We start from the raw sequence: 16724 nt of genomic DNA, 5'->3' as shown, positions 1-16724 counted from the left end.
TGTGAGCAGCATTCGGAAAATCTTATATAGCATGGCACATGAGAGGCCAGGAAGACTTTTGAAGAAAGTCATGGCGCTCGTTAGGGTTTTCACCATGTATTCCTTTGCCGGTGTTCCATGCTCTGGAGCTGGAAATCGTGGATAATTCAGCCATGTAGGCCGCTTCTTATTCAGTGCTTCAGCTGCTTGCCATGTCCTTACCCATGGTACAAGACAAAAGGTTGGGACTTTCTGAAGTGCGACAGGTGCTCTTGTGAACATAATTAGATATCTTGGATTCTTGTTCAAATAGCTCTTTCTCCACTTGAAGTGGACATCCTCTGTGCCTTCTACCTGCATATCTTTGTATAATCTTTCCTTGACCTATAATAGCTCTACCTTGATCGAAGGATATGGCAATGATTGTTGATGCCATTGTGCATTGATTTGGTTGGGAGTGAGTTGATGACATTGACTAAGTGGAGAACTCTCAACTCCCAATCCATTGCAGCTTTCCATTCAACATCTATCTCCTGGGAAACTTGGTCCTTGAGTGCTTCTTTCTCGGCTTTAGATAGTTGAACGATGGGCACTTGCTCAGCATCTGTGAGTGGTACTTGAAAGTCTTCTTCTCAACTAGCCCTTCTGTCGGCTGTGTTTCCATCTCAACAAAAGAGAATGAGAGGATTTCAACATTTGGTTCCTCATAGGTACCAGCTTCTTCTTGTGTCTCTGGTTGTCCCTCTTGCAGCAGCTCATTGACTCTTTTTAGCTCGGCTATCTCCTTGAGCAATTGTTCTTCTCGTTGTACCCACATTAATTCAAGGTCTCTTCTCTGTGATTTCTGGAGCTGTAGCTCTAGCTCGAGATCCCTATTCCTATTTTCCAAAGCCTTATAGACTTCATTCGTACCTTTGATCGAGGCGACAACATCATTTTCTCTAATCTGTCTCAAAAATGTTGCCTGATCATTGATCCTTTTCTCAGAGTATTGCAGAGAGGCATTTGCTACGTTGAGTTGCACTTGGATTTTATGTAATGACAGAGTTGTGGTTAGGAGTTCATTGGTTACCTCTATCAGCAGTTGGTCTTTGGTCTTGCATGCATTTGATAACTTTGTGAGAAGTTCGCCCAGCTTCTCCATTTCTTTTTGCTGCTTCTCTTTGGCTAGCTGGTGTTGTTCGGCTTTAGCTTTTAGATCTTGGACTTGTCTTTGTAGATCTGAGATGACATTCAACATGTCATCTAATTCTCCTTGTAGAGCATCGATGACCTTTTCCATGTCCCTAGCCTTAGCACTATGGCTAAGTGCTGCTGTTCCCATTTTCTCTGTCATCTGCTGCATCTGCTTGATATATTCATTTACTTGTAGGATGACTTTGTCATTTGTCTCCCATGCTTCATGCTCTGTAGGCTGCCTAGATGTTTGAGCAGTCTCTGTGGGTGACTCTTTGAGTGGTGTTGTGGTGGCTGCTTGTGGTTGTGGCGGCGGGGGTTGTTCTTCACCTTGAGGCATTGCAGTTGCCTCAGTTTCTTTTTCTTCTTGAGGTTTCGTGGATGCCTCGGTCGTTTCTTGTTGGGTGGTTGTAGATGGTGTGGCCTCTGTTTTTGCTGCTTTGGGCTGCTCAAAACTGCCTCCTTCCTATGGTTCAGGCTCTTTGTCTTTGGCTTCCTCGTCCTCATTGGGTCTAAATGTTGGTGAAGGGGGAGGGCTTGGCATTGGGTGGTCTGCTTGTTCTGTGGCGGGTGAGGTAGGCTTCGAAGACATTTGTTCTTGGTCGTGCTGTGTCCCGCTTTGTCCCGTAGCCTCTGCTTATCTTTGTTGCTCTGTTGCATCTTCTCTTGCTTTTCTTTCGGTTTCATGACTTCTTTTAACTTGAGGGCTTATGCCTCTGCATACATGCGTTCAAGAAATTATGTGGGGTCCCTTGATTCTTTCCTTGCGGGGTTCTTAGTTCTAGGACCCCTTATGTCTTTTGGAACCCACCTTTCTGGGTCCTCACCTATAGCTTGGCGGCTTCTTTCGTAAGTTTGTTTTTCTCTTTCAAACTTGACCTTCTTCTATTGAGGTTCCTCTTGGTGTGCAGCTACAGCTTTCTTCTTCATATCTTTAATCTTGGCCCTTCTCTCCTCATTGTCTGAGCTTTCACTGCTATGAGCTTCATGAGAGCTTTCTGTCAATTCTTCATCTGACTTGTAGACTCTCTTTGACGAACGCATAGTTCTTGGAGAAGGTTGTGCAGACACAATCCTTGTGTTCTAATCTGGGGTTGGCGGCAAATTGTCGGTCATGCCAATAGCATGGTATGCTATTCTTGTCAGTACTCAGGTGCTTCCAGATAGGTGATTTTACCTTCTTTCTTGTTGCCCTTTAGTGTTGTCAGCACATACTGCGCATGATCGATTGGTTGCCTGGTTGTCGACTTCAACACTTGGGTGAATGTAGTCGCAACTACATGATTTCGTGTGGTGTACCGTGACGGTCTCTTTGCTAAGAAGTGGAAGTGCTGATGGTACAGGTGTGCTGGTTCTTCCACTTGCCTTTGGATGAGGTCAGCAAAAGTTGCAGCAGTAGTCTCCTTGGTGAAGGTGCCTCTGTTTTTCTGTCTCAGGCTTGCATTGTCATTCCTTCAGTTGGCAACTTCAGTGCCTCGGGCACAATTTCCTTTGTGAAAACGACTTCAACTTTCTACCCTTGTTGGTCAGTGATTTGGGATGATCCATCCTCTTTCATTAGAAGACAATAACTCATAGGCTTTCTAATAATCTACGCGTACGGTTCCTGGTCATAGAAGTCTTGAAGGCCTAGCCCCTCGGGATTCACCATGGAAAACTTACCGAACCACGTAAGTGCAGGGGAGGGGGGTTTTGTTATTAGTTCACATAAGCGTATAAGTTAGGGGTAGGCCCCCAATAATTTATCTCCTAAGCTCACAAATAAGGGAGGGGGGTATCATATTTATTTTGTTAGGGGGGGGGGGGGGGGGGGGGGGGGAGAAATAAGAAAAGGGGGAAATGAGAGGAAGTTAATTGTGTTTCAAAATCATGGCTTTCCAAAAGAGTCTACCCTCAAACTTGTGAGTCAATAGCTACAAAGATACATGTAAGAACCTCGAGGCGTCCCGTAAGAAATATGTAAGATAGCACGTGCATAAGGGGTTTAACAATTATGGGTTTTCTCTTGTAGAAGGGTTTTGTCAATTTCAAAATACTTAGAACGAGAGTTAGCACTCTTATATAGATAGGGGCCTCCTTCTCCCCCCCCCCCCCCCCCCCTCTCTCTCTCTCTCTCTCTCTCTCTCTCTCTCTCTCTCTCTCTCTCTCTCTCTCTCTCAGAGAAACAACACCACAAAAAATAGCATAATACCTTCAATTTTGAAGGTAACTCCCAACCACACACACACACACACACACACACACACACACACACACACACACACACACACACACACACACACACACACACACACACACACACACAGAGAGAGAGAGAGAGAGAGAGAGAGAGAGAGAGAGAGAGAGAGAGAGAGAGAGAGAGAGAGAGAGAGAGAGAGAGAGAGAGAGAGAGAGAGAGAGAGAGAGGACGGTGGCTTGCACGGCTCCAACCTCCCGAGAACTACAGAAGGGAAGTTAGTCAAGTTTGGAGAGCGTGGCTTCCCTGGCATCATTGCATTGAATGAGAAGAGAAGTCGATGGCAAGTACTAGAGAGCTACTTCTCCTCAAGGATGGGAGTCGGAGTCATAGCTCTGCTCTATTTTCTGCTCAAGAAGAGTATCTACTTCTCAACTATTCGCGTATACGGCCTTCATAGCTTTCAAGCTTGACGATCTCTCAATTGTGTGCGATATTCATGTGGATGCAGTTAATTAAGTGCATCCAGGATTCTTATCTTTCTCTTCTTTCTTTCAAGTATTAAATTTCTTTTGACATGTAATATGCACCAACATGTGTTGGGAATGGAACCGCCTTGAATGAGGTATATTTTTTGTGGTTTGAACCACCTTATGTCTTACACAGCTATGAAAATGTAGCACATTGTGCATTTAACAAGGTCTAGTCACCTGCATCAGAATCAAAAATTCACAAGCTCTCTCTCTCTCTCTCTCACATGCGCACGTGCACACACACACACACACACACACACACACACACACACACACACACACACACACACACACACACACACACACACACACACACACACACACACACACACACACACACACACACACACACACACACACACATCTTTTGGCCTACCACCGGGGGGCCTTTGTGAAGTGTTCATTTTTTGCGAGTGACATGGCAAACTGTACGATCACTTTTAGAAATAACACACAAACACATCAAAGAGTCTTCATCATCACCCCTCTTCTCACGCGGGTTGAAAGAGCTCTCTTTGTTGATTTTCCAAATGGAGTGTATATCACACATCATTCAACAAGAGATCTCAGGGTTCATTCTACATACATACTTGCATAACTATTAAAAAAATCCCTTGACTTTTAGATTTCCCTCGAATATTCTCTCCCCCCCCCCCCCCCCCCCCCCAAAAGTCCATGTGGGTAGCACAAAAACATCTCCCTACCTTGCAACCCGTGCTTGCACCGCCCTTGACAAGACAAACCCATCCTCGGACAACAACCATCAATGGTGCCTCACCCCGCCCTACACCCCTTTCTCATCCATCCCTAGCCAACAAGCTTCAATGGTGGAGAGCTTGTGCCCGCCACTCTAGAGAGAGAGCTCTCTCGATGCATCATGGACAAGCTAGAGATAGGGCTAGATGTGCTTCACCGTCTCCTACACTCCCTCAGAGAGAGAGAGAGAGAGAGAGAGAGAGAGAGAGAGAGAGAGAGAGAGAGAGAGAGAGAGAGAGAGAGAGAGAGAGAGAGAGAGAGAGAGAGAGAGAGAGAGAGGAGAAATTGGAAGTCGGTTTGGGGACTTCCATAAAGTTCCAAATTGCCCACCCACATGCAAACTGGAAGTCCCAAATCGCCAGCTCTCTTGCTGCCACATGTTGCAAGCTGGCAATCTCTCTCACTTCATAAGTTCCCACCCCCCATCATGCACGAAATAGAACCTACGTACATTCTCTCTATCACCCTTTTAAAAAGAAAAAGAATCACTCTACATAAATGGCAATTCTCCTTGTTACCCATTATTAATTTTTGGAAGAAATATACCTAAATAGGTTTCTCCTAATGGCTCCCAAAAAAAATAATTCATTTCTGTCAGCCAACTTCTCGTACTCAAGTCGGACTCGATGTGTGCAGCTACAATAGACTACTTTTGATAGCGAGACTCAAGTCATATCTTCTTGTTTTGGATCTAGCATTGCCCAAGGGTGAAGCCCCATGTATCTCCAGCCTTGACCTTACAACATCAACTCCACTCTTTATACGACCTAACCTCCCTTACAATTACACGAAAGCCATTTCCTGAGAGGGCAAAGCCACCTATTTGTTGTGCCAATCAATAGGATCCCCTTGCCATCCTTGGGACACCTCCTCTGGCTGTGATTCTTAAGTCTCCTTGTTTGTATTGGCACGCCAACTCCATCTCTACACTTGGGGGGATTCAGATTGCACCAAAAAAAAAAACCGAGAAGGGTTGTGCTTCCGTCATGGCATTGCCTCATTTGCACAAAAGTGGAGAGATGCTTTTCCAGACCCATAGACATATGGGTGGCACTAGCACCTTGAAACACAAAAACTTTCTCAAGCTTTTCAATGTTGATCATGGAGTAGCGTTGATCTATCGTGATCCAAGAGTCGAGAACTTAGAAATCTAACCAACTGGCCAACGATAATTTGTTGTAGGGATTTTTCGAAGTTAAAATTTGAATTGTTGTCCACACGGTGTGAACCATGCTGTGACGTTAGAGGCTCAATGGAGTCTGAACGGGCCTTACATTTTCTCTTTCCAAGCAAATTTGTCAAATTTCCAAAATTGTGGGTAATCAACAGAAGGTATATCTCCTCTCCTTTTGCCGCCTCTGGTTTGACCTCCCCTCTCCTGCCTTGTAGCTGTGTGACTTATGCTTCCCCTCCTCCTCCCTTGCATCTCCGCCTCCGGCCCTTCCTCTGGACTAGCTTCATCGAGAGAATCATGGAGGTTTCGTCTTTTTTTTGTTTTTTGCAATCGTAGCACACATACCTTGGAGCATCTTGATACCCTCATTGTCTGTCTTGTTTTCAGCACATTCTAGTAGTGATGTGTATGTGGGTGAGAGCAACAACACAAGGGCTAGCAGAGGCACTATCTTTTGCTCGTAAGATTATTTTTTTTCATATGGTAATTTTGCTACTCATTGAAATATCACCATACGCAGACAACCAATCAAGGATTTTCATACTTGCAGGGTTCAGACAATGCAACTGTCATGGGGATAGCCTTTTTGGTGACAGAGGAGTATGGTTTGCAGCTTTATGATTTGCAAGGATGTAAAGTATGGTGCCTCAAACACATGAGCTATGGGTTTCCTTGGAGGGGGTGCAAAAAATGCTGAAGGTGTGATCAGTGCATGGCTGACTTCATGTGTACAAAAACCTGCTGATGTTAAGTATGTTTGCTTGTAATGTCAACGACACTGAGATATGTGTATTGGTCATGTCTCCAAGAAGATTACGATTGTCGCAATTTTTCTTATGCCATAATCGCTTTCTTTATATGTGCGTAGGTATGGAGAGGGACATGGGTATGTCCAAATATGTGTCCGATATGGCGTAGTGTCATGCACTTTAGGCGTTTTCAAGCTTTCTTGCAAAGGCGGAATTACATACCTCTTTCAGAAATCTATTATTGCACAAATCACGAACCCATGAAGTGCTAGTTTAGAGCACTCATCTGTCAATCAAGAAGAGCAATAACCTTGTAACCGAGCATTGGAAAGAGGGGATCAGCAACATGAGGCATTCAGGGAGTCTTCTAATTATGAGGAGCCAATTATGAGGGTGAACTGAAGGCTGATGATTATACGACGGACAATGAGAATTTGTAGTGGATGTTTTAAGTAATAGTCAATATATTTTAAGCTTTGCTGACAATGTTCTTGGAAACTTATTAGTTCTGGATGATGATAGTGCATCAGCAGACCATCTTCCTACTAATGAATATTTAAATACTGAGAATGCCATAAAGCAGCACTTGGCTATGGATTGTAGAGCAGGCTTGGAGTAGACCAAACAAAGATTTGAGCAGGCAGCAAGCAGTGTGTTGGAGATGCTTGGCCTCACAACTCCCATGTTTGTGGTGAGAGTTGTAAATTATGATCAGTTCCATCAATTCTTTAGTTGTTGATGCAACATGGCCTAGCTGGTTGTCGCAAAATTGATTTCTCTCACGTCAACGACATGTTCTTACTTTGTATATTTATTGAAGATTCAAAGTGAGACAATTTTTCCTATATCTAATAGTTGAGCATTTACATTACCCTTTTTGTTGGTTTTGCATTTTGCAGGAGTCTAGTGATAGTGGCACATAAGCCACTCCTTGAAAAGCTTTTAAGGATTGTCGTAAGGTTAGCTCTCTCAAGTTGATCGAGTTGTCAATTTGTATTTGCAGCAAGTCATTTGGGGATTGTGATGTTTATTTGCTTGGGTGCTCTTTTTGCATGGATGTATCAAGTAATGGCTTCATTGTAGCGACAAGTTCTCCATTTGAAATTGCTCTCAATGAGGATCTTATAAGGTAGCTCATTTATTATTGGTAAGTAGCACAATTTAGTACTTTTGAAGCTTGTGAGTAGCCCCATACACAATTCTAGGGTTTCAATACTAATGAGCTTAGCAAATGTTTGGTTATGCGAAAATCAAAAGATGTGCATTTCTTTTTTTTTGTGCATGTAGCTTCTCACAAGTGAACATTGGTACTTGCACATTGTCTCTACATTATGTCAGGTTGGAAATGCCTCAAGTTCAACATAGGATGTCCCTTGAAGATCCAAATGTTTTGAATGATCAAAAGCACATTTAGTGTGTTGTGGAGGACATGTGGATTTGTAGGCCAAAAGCATGTCAATGCAGCAAGCTTTAGAACAGGTTGTAGTGACTTTGGTAGACCTTATTGCTCCATTTATTGGTGATGCTTGCATAATTTCTCCTGGGCACGAAGTAGCTTAAAAACCATGATTGTTAACATTTTGAGGAGTTGTGTCTGCTTTCAAGAGAAATGTCTCTATTAGTAGAGGGCTTGGTGTGGGAGAAGCTCTAACTTGGAAAGAATATACTATTTATCTTGCTGATTTCATGTGGGTGACCTGAAAAATGCGATTGTTAGTGAGGAGGCTAACCACATAAAGCTTTTCACTCTTGAAGATGGAATTGCATGGATTGCAAAGCCCACCTTCATTGTAAGTGGCTCACAAGGTTTCTTTCTTGGCCTTCAAGCATGATCTATCATGCAACTTTGCAACTAGGGAGTACATCTCTAATGAATCCTATGGTCACCTTAATGTGAAGCTTCAAAGGTACTTTTGCAGAACACTATCATAGATTTGGTAGCATGTATAGCCACGTTAATAATCAACAATTTGAGGCTTTGCTACTGAGAAAGATGATGAAGAGAGCATATGGAGGCAAAATGAGGTCTACGACTACTACTTTGAGGATGGGGATCGAGAGAGGCCTATGACGAGCCCTCTACTTTCACGACATAGCTGCGGTCATTGAGACAAATAAGATCTACACATAGTGGACTCTTTGGCAAGTTCTGTGTCCATCAGAAGCATTTTCCAGTGCATTAAACCTAATTTCCCTATTTTTGACATTTTTTCACTTATTATTTTTAAGTGACTTTTGTTGGGAACTAGGTAGGGAAATCCAGTAAATTAATATATAAGCAAACCTAGCACTAGCACTTTCTCACAGAGGAGGCAGCAAAAAACCTATGTTCATCAGACAACTTCTCAGCAAGACCCCCCCAAACAGAAGACCTAGCGTTTTTGTAGATGCATGCCTAGCGTTTTTCAACAAGACAGCAACCCGGCGTTTTTGCACAGCAGATCAGCCTGATGAAAACAAGACATAGCAGATCAGCCCTAGCGTTAGCAGATTCCACAGCAACCCAGCAGATTAGCCCTAGCATTAGCCGATTTTCCGCACCAGACAATTTTCAGTCCTAATGTTTTTGTATCAGCATAAGACTTCAGTGTTTTGCAGATCTACCGCGACGGAACACCAAGAAGCATTGCAGAACAAGTCCCAAACCTCGCAGATCTCACCTTCCCGCAGCAGATCCTCGCCGCATGGTCAGATCCAATGTAGTTAGCAGATTCAACCCGAAAAACGCAGATTTCAGCATCTGCATTTTCAGCGCGTCATCGTTGCATCGTCGCCATCGACATCGTCATCGACATAGAGTCAAAATTTAGTACATAAAGATTTGCAGATTTCAGCCGTTAGCATTTTCAAATTTTAGCTCGTCTCGTCGTCGATCTCATCATCGGCAAGTCCAAAGCATTGTAGAGATTTGTGCAATCAATAGTAGACCGCTCTCGCCATAGAGAGTGGGGCCTTCGGAGGAGGGTTTGACAACATTCTGGTGTCGTATTCTTCTCTCTCTATCTCTTAGTCTCAACACCTTCATTCACAGTGTTCACCACTTTGTTTGTGTCCATTGCACTCTCTCACTAAAGGAACGGAAGGCTCTCCCTTCTGTAAGTAAAAGGAACCCTTGAGCACAGTTCGAAGAACTCATCTTGAGCAAAGTTCAACATTCACTTCCGTTGCACCTTACACATGGCCATATATCTGGGATCTTGAGACTCAGAGATAGAGAAGAGAATACGACACCAGAGACGTAAAACCCTAATCCGAAGGCCCCAATCTCGTTGGCGAGAGTGGTCTACGAGATAGAGAAGAGAATACGACACCAGAGACGTAAAACCCTAATCCGAAGGCCCCAATCTCGTTGGCGAGAGTGGTCTACGATTGATTGCCCAAACTGCTACAAAGTGGATGCATGTGACTGATGCAAGTCTAGGCTAGGTCGATGTCAACGACGGGGATGACGAGACCGATCTAAGGGCTGAAATCTGACGCTTATGTACTGCTGTCCAAAAATGCAAATGGTTGAATTCTGCGCGGCTGATTTGTTGCTGTACCAAAAATGCTATTGGCTGAAATTCACCGGGACCAAAAACGCTGATGTGGGTTGCTCTTTGGGGGCTGAAATCTGATGGTTCTGAGGCGGTCAAGGCTGAAAATTGCTGGTCTTTATCTGTGCTGAAAAATGATATGGGTTGAGGCTGCAAATCTGGAAACGCTAAGGGTTCTAGTGATGATAGGCTGAGGTTGATGGCATTGGACTGCTGAGTGCTGAAAATGCCAAGGCTCAGGTTATGCTGGCGATGCTTGATGAAAAACGCTAGGGGATTTGAGTTCTGGCTTGGAGGAAAAACGCCACCAAGGGAGGTTCTTGTTGAGAAGTTGCCTGTTGAGCGATGGTGGTCCTGCTGCCACTTCTCCCATTTAGTGCTAGCTCTGGTTTCCTTATATATTATCTTACCCAATCTGTCCTACCTACTTTCCAACAAAAGTCACTTAAAAATAATAAGTGAAAAATGTCAAAAATATGGAAAATAGGCTAAATGCACTTGAAAATTCCCATGAAGGATTTTGATGGGAATGCTTATGATCATGCTGTGTGCAACCAGAGGATATGCATCTACACTAAGTGTCTGGTCATGCACGGTCTGTGAACAGACTCACAAAAGTGCCAGATCACTTCTAAATCTAGACTGACTGGACTAACAGAACCCTTGTCGTGGTGTAGCTTGTCCACAGACACATAGGGTTGGATGTGTCACGTGACAATTTCTTAGTCCATTCGATGGGATAGATGCCCTGACTTGCGAGGCTGTCACAAAGTGATGATGTGGCATGGCCTAAGGGGCAGATAAAGGCCACCCTAAAGGAAAGAGACAACAGATAAAGCTGGACAACTTATAAACATTGGCTGTGTGGCCCAATATTTGTAATAAGTGGCCCTATGAGTTTATAAAGTTGTACCTAACTTATGGAACCCGATCGAGGGACATAAACCCTTTTAAAATAAAGCAGGACCCACAAATTGCATACAGCATGTTGACATGGTAGCATATGGCCTGGCCTGCAAATCGCGACGCATTTTGCGCTGACAGTTGATGATGTGGCATTCTGTATGGATAGCCCATGGGGTGCATGCTTTTGGACGCAAGATATTTTGGGCACTGTGCTTTTCATGTAACTTCTTTTGGATAGGCCTAGGGACTTTATAAGTGTGCCAGAGCCTCTACCCTCAATAGACTGCCAGAGAGCATTGCTGAGAGAGAGGACCCTTGGACATTGTACTTGTGCAAAGTAATAATTAAGAAATACCGCGGAGTGGTGCCAGTCTTTGGGGCCACTGTATCTGGGTGCGGAATTACGCCATGCCGTGTCAACTCTCCCTCTCTCTCTGTGTGAAGTTATTTGGGTGTACCTCAAGTGTGTGGCATCAGATCTTTGGCTTGGAGTGTCCAATTCTTAGAGTGGTATGAGAGCTCAGACGATTCTTCTTCTACGGAAAATTCTATCCTTTTTGTAGTACACATGGGTTCTCACCAAGAATCTGACAAGATGGAAGAACATTAGATTCCCGTCAAGGAATCTAGAGAAATTCGTGAGCAAACAACGTGGATTTGACGAGAAGTTGGCCTTATCAATAGAATTGGTTCGTTAGTATGTTGCCGGTCACTATGGTATGCACTCTTTGACTAGTTTTAGTCAATGAGATCATGCAAAACCTAAATTTTATATGTAAATAGGGGTATGATAGTTTTCTTTTTTGATTGTCGTATAAGCGTAGAAAAGGGGGTCAGATTCCCTAATATGAGTTGTAAATAGGGGTCTTATGAAAGTTGTCTGCTCACAGATGGCGTCCCGTTTTGTATATAGAGTGAATTCCCCGGGGGCCTAGCTTATGTTGGCTTCTTTTGGGTCTGTTTTGGCAGCGATATCATATATCTCTTTTGCTAGCATCTGTAGCTCTACTTGGTGTCCTTCTTCACTCTTAAACCTGCCTGTTAAAACTGTTGTATTGTGTTTCTAAAGCTACTCTTGACAAATATGTTGCCTTGGCCGTCTTTACTGAACTTGGATCCAATTGGTAGGGTGGCAGATCTTGCAAGTTCTTTTTTTGGGATACCCTTTTCTTGGCCTTCTTTACTCCTGTTAGGGAAAGACACTACCAAAGTTAGAAAATTTTACAGATTATGCTCTGAAATGCCCTTGAGTCTGAATCGCTGACAAATTGAGTCCATTTTGCTTCAAATCAATTTTGGAATATGCATAGATGTATAAAAACATGTAAAGATCAAAATGATAAAGTTCAAGCAAAAGTTCGCAACAAAAGTAAATAATCGCGATTATTTACAACTGGGAATTTTTTCCAACTTTTTGCATTTTTGACATCATAGGCTTGAAATATATAGCATTTAGGTGCTCTAAGTGAAGTGTGGGCTCAATTGAGTGCACAGGGTGGAAATGGTGCTAGATTTAGGCTTTTCGTCTCTGAAACAGTAGATATAAAGAGATTTTGGGTGTTAGAGATCCAAATTAGCTCAAATTTGGTCAGTGGGCTTGGGACATCATGTGCTTTGGTCCCTTAAGGTCAAAGTTGCAATTTTCCCTCATGTTGACAAGAAAGTAAATAATGGGGATTATTAACTTTTTCATCAAATGCACATTTTTTGGTGCAACTTGGTTCTAGGCTTGATGTAGACCTTGTGTATTAGATATGGTGTGATTTGGATCAAAAAATGTGACTGGTAGCTCAGAAATTGGTTTGGAAAAACTTCTTTGCTTTTTTGACAATTTTCAAGTTTTGTTGATCATTTTGGCTCATACTTGAAATGTGGCATGTAATAGTGAAGGTACCACTTCCAAGCCAAAAAAGTACAAAAGTAAATAATCGTGATTATTTACGGCAGCCAATTTGTTTTACTAAACTTGACAATTTTTTGACCTAAATATATTCAATACACCTAAAACAAGTCCTAAATTGAATTTGGTAAAGTTTTGTCGTGTCAGTATCACTTCATGCTTTGTCGACTTTGAAATTACCGATCTTTGGGATTAGATGTCTTGTGGAGTTAGTTAGTCACTTTTGAGGCTATGGACTTGTCCGCTACATAGTCCTGAAGCTACCCATCTAGTTTTGGCCCATTTGGAGTTAGTAAATTTGACGCTTTGTAGCCTTCGAGCTGTTTTTTGCTTTTTGAGAGCTTTCCTTGATTGTTTTCATGAAACTATCCATGTACATTATGTATAGATCCAGTCTATAAGCTGTCTGTGGAGTCAGAATCCAATTATGGTATTTGGCAAAAACCTAGTTTTTCTACTTGGGACCTCCCTCGACCCCTGTTGAATGGTCATCTGGTGATACATAAGTGTTCTATTATATAAGGGTATACTACAGTTTAAGTCTCATCCGATTTGGTTGAGCTGGCCGGTCTTATGGTCAATTTTTTGTCGTAGGACTTCGTGCACTGCTCGATTTTAGGGTTTTTTCCTTGGGCTTAGACTAGCTACCGGCCACATGTAACTGATCATTGATAAGCATAAAACTAACCACTCATGGCTCGTGTGAGACGGCGCTATAAACAAGTGACTGTGGACTCCGGCAATCGCGCGCGAAGAAGGTCGAGAGCTCTCTTCTCCAAGGGCAACTAGTGGAAATGAGGTGATTTTGGGCTACCTTGAATATCTATACGCGAACTTCCCAAACTATTTTTTCCCAAATTCCCCCGTTAGTCCTACTAGCCCGTGAAGTCTATGTTAGACTCAAAAATTTCCTCAATCGGATTCCTATAACTCATTCTACAAGAATTTTGCGAAAGTAGGTCTTGGCCGCTTAATTTAGGCTTCCCGCTTCCATCTGTCGATTTGAATGAAATTTTTTGTGTTTGTTCGCCTTGTCCTTCTGATCATCAACGTATCTTTAGTTTTTCCATCTGAGCTCATTTGCTATTTACTATTAATTCTTGATCTGCTTATTGAAAAAATCAAAGAAAATAACAAAATGCGCTAAAAAGAAAAGTGAAAATGCAATAATTAGGGATAGCCATTGAAAAACACATCTTTGTTGTTTTTTGTTGGATTTCTTCATTTTTAAGTCCCAATATCGAAAAAATGATAAAAGGTAACAAAAAAGATCATTTTTTAATGATTTTCTCATAGTATATACACTATTTACACTCATTGAGGAGATGTTATCACTTAAAACTCCCCCATTGATGATTTGTAAGGAGATTACTAGGTAATTTTGCAAAAAATCACACGTTAACATCAAACTTTTCCTCCCTCTTCAAACATTGCCCTTGATTACTTAGATCCCTTCCACCCCTCCTAGATGGCGTACTCTAGGACGATTGTGTGCACGGGTTAAACAATCGTGTCTATGCATAGCCTTGGTTGGCTCTACCATGCTTTGAAGATCAATGCAGTTAAAACCATTATGATGTGCAAGAGTTGGGTCTTGAGTAATTAACTCAAGGGTTTCTGATGTCGAGGTTTCTTTTTGTTGTTTTCCAAAGAGAAAATCTTGTAGCTTGTGTGCTCCTTGCTTGATTGTGCCCTCAGGATGCTTTGGCACACTAATTTCCTGAGTTGTCGTATCAATATTGGTGGTTGTCAAGCTTTTACATGCCTTGGTTTGTCTTGGTCAAAATGTTGTGGTGGTTGATTGTTTTGAGACTTAACTCTCCATTGCTTCATCGGTTTTACAGTTTGTGGAGAAGATAAGTGCTTCTTTTTCTTCCAAATCCATTTTGTTTTAGGTTACCTGCTTGAAGATGCTTCTCTTTGTGTTTTGAACCTTGGAACCATCTTTGGTACAATAGATGATGTTTTAGGTACCCAGATTTGAATCAGTTTGTCCTTAAGCTGTGCTTTTGGTACCCAAATTTGCCTGACTCCTTGCATGCTACTTGTAGAATTTACTTGTTGATAGGATGGAGAAGATTGATTGCTTTGTGGTTTGCTCTACTGGTAACCTCCTTTCCATTCCTCTTTGCTTGGTGCAATTGGAACCATGAGTTGTCCTCCTTTAGGTGATAGCTTGAGCTGGTTGGTATCCCAATCTGGTACTGCCTTGTACGTCTGCATCCATGAGATTCCCAGAATCATTGTTTCATTCATGTGTTCATCTGGTAAGCATACAAATTGATGAGGATATGAACATCTATGTACTATCACATTTAAGTTGACTACTCCCAATGTCAGTGTTGGGTTCTTGTTGCATCCTTTCATAGCGGCTATTTATGTTGTCGATCATCTAGTTCCAGAGTGTTGATTGAAATAGGTATTTATTGATTTTTGAGAGCAGCTTTCCTTTTGAGTACGCGAGGCCGAGCTTCCTCCTCTTGGGCTTCGTCAATGACCTGCTATCGTTTTATTTCTTTGCTTTGTTGCATGCATCTTTTCTAGCAATTCATTGGTTAGAGGCAAAATGTACTTCTTTAAACAACATCCACTAATCCAATTAGCCATTGGTTCACCATCTAGAGTGAACAACTTAACTGATCTACTTGGAGATACATCTTCAATGATAAATGGACCGTTTTCCTTTTTCTTAAACTTGGAAATGTGTTGCTTAAGGGAATAGACTAAAACTAAGTTCCCTTTTCAAAAGATTTTTGTAACTAGATGGGAATAAAAAAAAGTGTTTTTGTTTCCTCTTTTGTGCATAGATGTGAGCTACAGTAGTTAGCCTTTTTGCTCATCAAGCTTTTCTAAATCTTCAAGTCTCTCTAACAATTCATGTCCAATCCACACAAGATCCTTAGCTACCCTTAGTGTCGGTAATAGAAATTCTATTGACAGTATGGCATCAAGACCATAAACAAGGTTAAAGGGTGTAGTATTTAAAGCTGTCTTGAATGAAACTCGATAAGCGCACATAGCGGCATGGAGATTCATTTTCCAATTTGCCCATCATGAACTAACCACTTTAATCAATATCGAGCTAAGAATTTTATTCGTATGCTCAGCTTGTCCATTTTCTTGTGGGTGATAGGGAGCCAATTTGTTATGGGTGACCATAAACTCATTAAGCAAATACTCAATTACCACGTTGAGGAAATGAGTTCCCCTATCACTAAGAATCTCTATTGGAAGTCCAAAATATTATGTGAATACATGCTCATATAAGAATGCGGCTATGATTCTGGCATCAGCCCACTTGGTCAAATAGTTCGTAGCTACAATGATATATTGAGCTTGGGTTCTATAAGCAGGTATTTGTATTGGCCCAACAAAGTCTATACCCCATTTTGCAAAAGCTCTTGCCCCCATCATTGGTCTAAAAGGCATGCTATCTACACGGGTTGGCATTTTAGCTCGTTGGCATGCATCACACCTTCGAACATATTCCTTGGCATCTGCAAAAAGTGTTGGCCACCATATGCATGCCATTAAGATTTCTCTTGTGATGGTCTCACTAGAAATGTGACCTCCAGCTAATCCAGCATGTGCTTGTTCTTTAATGGGAATATATTCGGCTTCATTTGCACAAAGACGCAAATGTTGATCCTTACCTCTTCGATACAATTGGTTTCCAATAAGAGCATAGTCTCTTGCTTCAGTTTCAATTTCTCTTTGACGGCGTTTACTCATATCCTTAGGAAATGCTCGGATTGATAAGTAAGTAACTAGATAGTTACTCCACTTAGGAACAAGTGTTATTCCGAGCAATGTCACATGAGGTATGGGTGCTTGTTTAT

The 16724-nt window shown here is 42.1% G+C and overlaps 1 pseudogene; it reads left to right on the top strand.

Moving 5' to 3' along the window:
- Window positions 1-2269: 2269 nt before the first annotated feature.
- Window positions 2270-16724, top strand: part of LOC147431948 (uncharacterized) — a 50889-nt pseudogene continuing 36434 nt past the window's right edge.

This window comes from Adiantum capillus-veneris, chromosome 21, assembly GCF_014529385.1.
Source record: "Adiantum capillus-veneris isolate H3 chromosome 21, ASM1452938v2, whole genome shotgun sequence".
Taxonomy (NCBI): Eukaryota; Viridiplantae; Streptophyta; class Polypodiopsida; order Polypodiales; family Pteridaceae; genus Adiantum; species Adiantum capillus-veneris.
The sequence above is the reverse complement of the archived record's forward strand: the minus strand, read 5'-3'. Positions and strand labels throughout refer to the sequence as shown.